This window comes from Neomonachus schauinslandi, chromosome 10 (assembly GCF_002201575.2).
Source record: "Neomonachus schauinslandi chromosome 10, ASM220157v2, whole genome shotgun sequence".
Lineage (NCBI taxonomy): Eukaryota > Metazoa > Chordata > Mammalia > Carnivora > Phocidae > Neomonachus > Neomonachus schauinslandi.
Window position 1 is genome coordinate 92348046 of NC_058412.1, and position 7716 is coordinate 92355761.

Sequence of the window (7716 nt, forward strand, 5' to 3'; positions counted from 1 at the left end):
TCTATCTATCTATCTATCTATCTATCTATCTATCTATCTATCTATCTTACAGGTTCTATTTCTCTGGAGAACCTTGACTAATACAGGAGAGCATGAGGTTACTAAGAGCATTTTGCTCAAAGGCACTTATAACAGATAATTTGAAACAATAAGAAGTGAGTGCAAAGTCCAATAAACAAAGTGAAAACATAGATTTCCTCATTTTACTTCATATCATGTAAGCCAAGCTAATAATATGTGGGTTTCTAAAATACACAAGTTCTGTGAAAGCTAAATAACAGCCAGAAATATAATAACAGAGCTATTTAGTCTCTATTTAGAGACTTCTTCTTCTTCTTCTTCTTCTTCTTTTCTTCTTCTCCTTCTCCTTCTTCAAGTAGGCTCCATGCTGGGCATGCAGCCCAGCACAGGGCTTGAACTCAGGACCCTGAGATGATATCAAGAGTTGGATGCTTAACCAACTGAGCCACCCCAGTGCCCCTCTAGCTAGAGACTTCTTAAATGAGATGGGTTCACTTTGTCTCACAGCTCTTGCATACCTATGATTTCCATGGAAGTCCTTGAATTTTCTTCCATGAGGTCTTCAGGATTATCCCTTTGTTGACAAAGAGGAATCCTCAGAGGTGGTAGACCTGCAGTGCCGAATCCTTGTATGTATTCTTTTCTCCCTGTAGGACTGGATGGTGGCTTAGTTCTTCCTGGCAGGGACTGCTCTGCCACTGTGGATCCCTGGATGCATGAGCAGCAGCCCTGCATCCCTGTAGGTGCTGATGTCACACGTGAACAATCTTTAAATGCTGCAATTCTCCTCAAAAATCATTTGGTGGATTTTATAATTGTTTGCCACTTGGATACACTTCTCATCAGGGTTCAACAAGTACTCCTAACTGGAAGGATGGGAAACAAAGGGATGCTCTGGGCCTGCTCTTACAACTCACACACAGGTTGAAACCAAAGGGTTTTGCATAATAAATACCATTTAATTTGATGACTATGTGTTTATGTTTATAAGGTGACAGGGCGCTGGGTGAAGAATGTTTTACTTCTCATTGTCTGCAATTATCTATAGCATGTGTCTTTGTAGAAATGTTGACTTCATTCATTCCTGGGGCACTCAGTGGTGGCTGCCACACAGAGTACCCTCTCTGCTCCAGCAAACACTTGACATTGTGTCCTAGAGAAGTGATAGAATACAGAGGTTGGGAATTTTGGCTCAGGTGCCCCCTCTGTGTGGTATACTACCACCTCCTCTTACAAGCTATGCAAACTTGGGCAGATTACTTAAACTTGCTGTGCCCCAAATTCTTTAGGCGTGTTGAGAAGATTAAAAGCAGTGATCTGTGTGATGCACTTAGAATATGTCTGGTAGAATTAGCCCTCAATAAACATAAGTTAGCATCACTTCTTCAGAAGGCAAGAAGAATATCCCTTTGGGAGACGGAGAGAGCCATCAGAGGTAAGGGCCCACATTTTGCTTCTTACTATTTGTCTGTCTCTCAAAGGCATTTCCCAAGCTTTCTCTCCATCCTCCTTCTTCAGTCCTCACATGCCCACTCAGGTGAGTCAAGTCACTTGAACTTATCACCAAGGACCTGGTAGGTGGCGTTCAGTTGGGAACCTCAATCCATGATTCAGTTTCAGCCCTGGCAGTTTGAGGGATCCTTGCTCACTACCTCTCAAGAGTAGAAATCAAGGGCATGGGAAGGGGAGTGTAGCACCAAATTTTCAAAAGATCACATACTTTAACATCTGGAGACCTGAGTTCAAATCCTGACCCTGCTTCATACTAGCTGTGTGAACACATTTCTTAAGATCTTGAATGCTTCATTTGGCTCATTTCAAAAATAAGGGTAGTGTTGGGGCGCCTGGGTGGCTCAGTTGGTTAAGCGACTGCCTTCGGCTCAGGTCATGATCCTGGAGTCCCGGGATCGAGTCCCACATCGGGCTCCCTGCTCAGCGGGGAGTCTGCTTCTCCCTCTGACCCTCCTCCCTCTCATGCTCTCTGTCTCTCATTCTCTCTCTCTCAAATAAATAAATAAAATCTTTAAAAAAAAAATAAGGGTAGTGTTATGTTTTTTTAACAGAGTTACTGTGAAGTGTGAATATGGTATCATTTGAGAAGCTCTTAGCATAGTCCTGGCCCATAGAAACCATCCAATAAGCAAATGGTTCCGACAACTCCCTGAGGACAAGGAACATTCCTAATTTCTTAGGACTTTTAAATGTAACCAAAGAGGATGGCAACCAGTTCATTTCATTAATGGTTGTGTGTGCGCACACACACATGCACCAATAAATATCATCAAGTAGGTAACATTAATGGAGCCTTACTTCATTCCTAACTATAAGTATCACCCCCATTTTCCAGATGAACAATCTGGGGCACATCAAGGGTACACAATCTAACTGAGGCCACATAGCTCATAAAAGGACGAGTGGTATTATAACTTACATGAAAGAGCACAGAGCCCAAGCTCTCAGCTGCTACGTTCTACTGCTCCTCACAAAGGCAAGTGTTTGTTGGATCAGGGAAACCGAAGCATGAGAGGTAATGTATGACCAGGGTGGGCCGGCCACTGCAGCTTGAGCAGAAGTTGGAGTGGGCCTGTGGAGGTGTGACAGAGGTGTTGCTTCTCCCCAATGGTAGGCTTTCTCGGGCTGGACTCAATCTGGAATCTTGGCAGCTATTTAAATAATGCATTGGGAGTATTTTAAAACTGTTTCATTACCACAACTCCATTGTAAGACTTCTACAGGGAGGAAGACTGGCATGTATTTCTTTGGTGTTCTTCAGCCCAGCTCCAGGATGAGAATCCAGCCCAAAAGATTACCCCAAGGGCGCCTGGGTGGCTCAGATGGTTAAGCGTCTGCCTTCGGCTCAGGTCATGATCTCAGGGTCCTGGGATCGAGTCCCGCATCGGGTTCCCTGCTCAGTGCAGAGCCTGCTTCTCCCTCTCCCTCTGCCACTCCTTCTGCTTGTGCTCTTCTGTCTATCTCTCTGTCAAATAAATAAATAAAAATCTTAAAAAAAAAAAAAGATTACCCCAAAATACCAATTGATGGGCAGATGTAGCAACAAGAAGCCATTTTTTAAAATTGCAGTATAGTTCACATATTATAAAATTCACCCCTTGAAATTGTACAATTCAGTGGTTTTTAGTATATTCACAAAGTTGTGCAACCATCACCACTCTGTAATTCCAGAACATTTTATCACCCCCAAAGGAAACCGTATACCCATTAGCAGTTACTCTTCATTCCCCTGGACCTCCAGTCCCTAACAACTGCTCATCCACTTTCTGTCTTTACAGATTTACCTATTCTGGAAATTTCATATAAATAGAATTATACAATATGTAGCCTTGTGTCTGAAGAAGCCATTATTTTTTAAATGCAATAAGACAGTCAGTATGGGAGTTGGCTTCCACATTGACCCTTGCATTAGTTTGTTGGGGCTGCCTTAACAAAGTACCACAGATGGATGGCTTAAACAACAGAAATTTATTATTATCTTACAGTCTGGAGGCTGAAAGTCCAAGATCAAGGTTTCAGCAGGGTTGGTTTCTTCTGGGGCCTCTCTCCTTGGCTTGCAGATGACCACCTTCTCCCGGTGTCTTCACGTGGTCTTCCCTCTGTACTGGCTTATGTCCTAATCTCTTTTTATAAGAACACCAGCTATATTGGATTAGTCCCACCCTAGTGACTTCATTTTAATTTAATTACCTCTTTAAAGAGACTATCTCCAAATAAAGTCACGTTCTGAGGTACTGGGGCTTAGGGCTTCAACATATGAATTTGGCAGGGGGAGGGAGGACAGACACAACTCAACCTATAGCATCCCCTCAGTGTTCCTTTCCCCCCAGGAATTCATGCCCTTACATAGTACCCTCCCACACTGAATCAAGGCTAACTTGTGGGATGGTGGTGACATCCAAGGATGGCTCTCTTTGAGGTAAACCAGCCACCATACTGTGAGGACACCTGAGTAGTCCTTAGGAAGGGGCCATTAGGCGAGTAACTGAAGCTTCCTGCTAACAGCCAGTACCAACTTAACAGCCCTGCAAGTGAGTGGGAGTGGATCCTCTGGCCCTGCCTAACTTCCTGATGACTGCAGCTCTCACCATCTGACTAGAGAGAACTGACCAGCCAAGCTGCTCTTGAATTCTGGTCCATAGAAACCATGAGGTAATAAATGATCCTTGTTATTTTAAGCCATTCAGTTTTGGGATTATTTGCTATGCGGCATCAGGTAACTGAAACAGTTGAGGTGGATAGCAGTGGTTGAAGAAGCCAATGACGATTATACACCCACTATCTTCTAGCCACAGAATCATCTTTGGTAATCCTCTCTGAGCCTCACATGAGCTCTGCAAAGTGTGTGTTATCATCACTGTTTCTTTGAGGCTCAGGGGTTAAGGGGATTGCTGAGGTCTTAAATCTATATGCTTTCCACTGTATCCCTGGTCCCCTACTGTAGAATACCCTCACCCAGGACTGGTGTTGTGTACACAGTTAACTGCTTGCTATCGCTTAGCAGCAATGAAAGTGAGCTAAAAGGTATCTTGTACTTACCTTAGAATTCTACTTTGGAAAAGTCACTCCTTTGTACTCAATGTTTTCTTTTTTTTCCCCCTCATATATTTCTTTACTTTCTTTCCTCGTGTGTGTGTGTGTGTGTGTGTGTACATTTTAGTGTTTTCAAAGAAAAATGACTTATCATTTCCCATGAATCATGACTTGGATGGGCTCAGCTGGGTGATCTGGGTTGCATATTAGGCTGCATTCAACTAGGAGCTCAACCGAGGCTGGAATGTCCAAGATGGCTTCACTCTTATACCTAGGCTTTGGTATAGCTATTGGCTGAACCTCTCTTTCCACATGGTCCTTCATCATTCAGTGGTTTAGCTTCATTCTGCAGTGGCTGCCTTCCAAAAAAGCTCTCCTATATTTTACTATTTTTAAAGCAATATGTCATGCAAAATTCAACTGAAAATATATAGCATGAAAATATCCCTGTCACCAGACCCTCCTGTTTCTTTTCTCAGAGGCAACCAGCTACCACTTTTTAAATCAGACTTCCTGAGTTATTCTGAACACATGTCTATCTGTGTATCTGTATAGTTTGATCTATGTAGCTATTATATTATTTAAAATATATAAATGGTATTATTCTTTATACACTTCAGCATCTTGCATTTTTCCTTAACATATCTTGGAGCCCTTTCTATATTAGTATATGGAGAGCTATAGATCCATCCCATTCTTTTTATATAGCTATACAATGTTTCATTTTACAGATATTACATAAAACAATTTAATCAGTCCTCACTCAATGGACCTATTTTATTTTATATACTATGATATTGACACTGGTGGCACTTAATGCAGTAACTATTTACTTTTAAAAAATTGGCTTTATAATGTCATAGAGATAGGCATCTTTCCAGTACACCACAGTGTCACCCCACTGTGGCACTACAAGTAGGTCATTCATCAGATGTGTACACGTGCCATGCTTATGGAAACATGATCCCAGAAGTGCTGCCGACTGATACCTCTGGGGTTTTTGAAACTTGCTTCATTAAGTCATACTTACAGATGTGCTCTACCACTTTAAGGCCCCTTTCCCCAATTTCCATTAGATTTTTTTAATAGCCCACTTCTACTCCATTTTCTTAGAGAAATTATCCCTTCTCGGCTTTAGTGACTTACACCTGAGCCCCACCTTCAATCATTAGCTGTTTCTGTTACTGCTTGAAACTACATAGAGTCAGATCTATTACTTTGTAATAACAGCCTTAGGAGACAAGCATGGCAGAGTCAGTACTGCATTGTTAGTGTCCAAGTACATGCTGTTCAACGTTGTATCATCACTGTTTCAAGTGTATACTCCCATATTGAGTAAGATGAAAGGACATAATCTAGAGCCAGAAGACTCTAGTTCTAACTCTAGCTCTGCTACTAACGGGCTTGATCATTTGTTAAATGACCTGCCTTAGTGTGAGTCCCAAAAGCACATCTCAAGGCAAGGGTTTCTTCGGCACAATTGGTTTGTTTAGGGGTGATCCCAGGAAGCAGTTGAGAAAGAGGGGGTGCAAGACAGGGAAGGGAAGGAAGCAGATACAAGGTGCCTTAATGAGCAGGTTACCACTATGAACAGCTATGACTCAATTCAATGGGGACATCTCAGGAACTATGTAGAATAGAACAGAATCATCCTGATTGAGGGATGACTAAGTAGGGTTTTTATTATCTATCTACTCCCATAACTCACTGATGGAAAGTTGCTCCTGGTGTTTCCAATCTTCCGTGCACTCTCTGAGGCAGTCTCGGGACCAAAGAACACCTTCAGGCAGAGGGATACAGGATGCCCTCGGCTGTACAGAAACTGTGAAGGTCACTTCTAGGGGACCAAGGGAAGATAGATTTGGACAGAATCTGCTCTGTTTGGAAACAGCATATACATTAGCTGAGAACCTAGCCTTTGGCTCCTTGATGAAATACCTCATGGTAGTGCAGCAAGTAAGGACTTTTTGAGCACTTATTCTGGGCCTAGGGTGCTTAGCACTTGGGAGTGAAAAAGAAATTTCCATATAGGGCTAAGCGCCTGGGTGGCTCAGTTGGTTAAGCGATCGACTGTTGGTTTACACTCAGGTCATGATCTCACAGTCATGGGATTGAGCTCAGTGTGGGGCTCCACACAGTTTGCTCCAGAGTCTCTCTCCTTCTGCCCCTCCCCCGGCTTGCACTCTCTGTCTCTCAAATAAATAAATAAATAAATAAATAAATAAATAAATAAATAAATAATCTTTAAAAAAAAGAAATTTCCATACAGGGCTTAGAATGTCAGGCATATACTGAGTGTTTGCCCTGGGTGGGCCTTTAACATATGTGATCCCATCAATTCTAATGTAGTGCAGCAAGTTAAGCATTACTATTCTGAGGCTCAGAAAAGTTGATTTTTTGTTCAAGATCCCACAGAAAAATAGAGGTCAACCCATGGTCATCTATGTGACAAATGTCCTCTAAGCTGGCTACAGGGAACAGGGACACCAGGCTATGGCTGACCTATGGTTTCTGCTGGCTTGCTGAGAACTAATACATGAGGTTATTAAGGTTATAGGATAAAAGATCAATTTTTTAATAAATTTTTAAAATTTAATATTATTTATTTATTTGAGAGAGAGAGTGAGCAAGCGAGAGAGAGAGAGAGAGAGAGAGCACAAGCATGAGCAGGGGAAGATCAGAGGGAGAGGGTGAAGTAGACTCCCTGATGAGCAGGGAGCCTGATGTGGGGCTTAATCCTGGGACCCTGGGATCATGACCTGAGTCGAAGGCAGATGCTTAACCCACTGAGCCACCTAGGTGCCCCAAAAGATCGATATTTTTAAAAAATCTATTTATTTTTAGGGCGCCTGGGTGGCTCAGTCGGTTAAGCAACTGCCTTCGGCTCAGGTCATGATCCTGGAGTCCCGGGATCGAGTCCCGCATCGGGCTCCCTGCTCAGCGGGGAGTCTGCTTCTCCCTCTGACCCTCCTCCCTCTCGTGCTCTCTGTCTCTCATTCTCTCTCGCAAATAAATAAATAAAATCTTTTAAAAAAATCTATTTATTTTTATACACCAGCAACAAGCAATAGGAAATTGAAATTTTAAAAAATGCTGTTTATAATAACATAAAAAACGAAATACTTAGGGATAAATCTGACAAAAGATGTG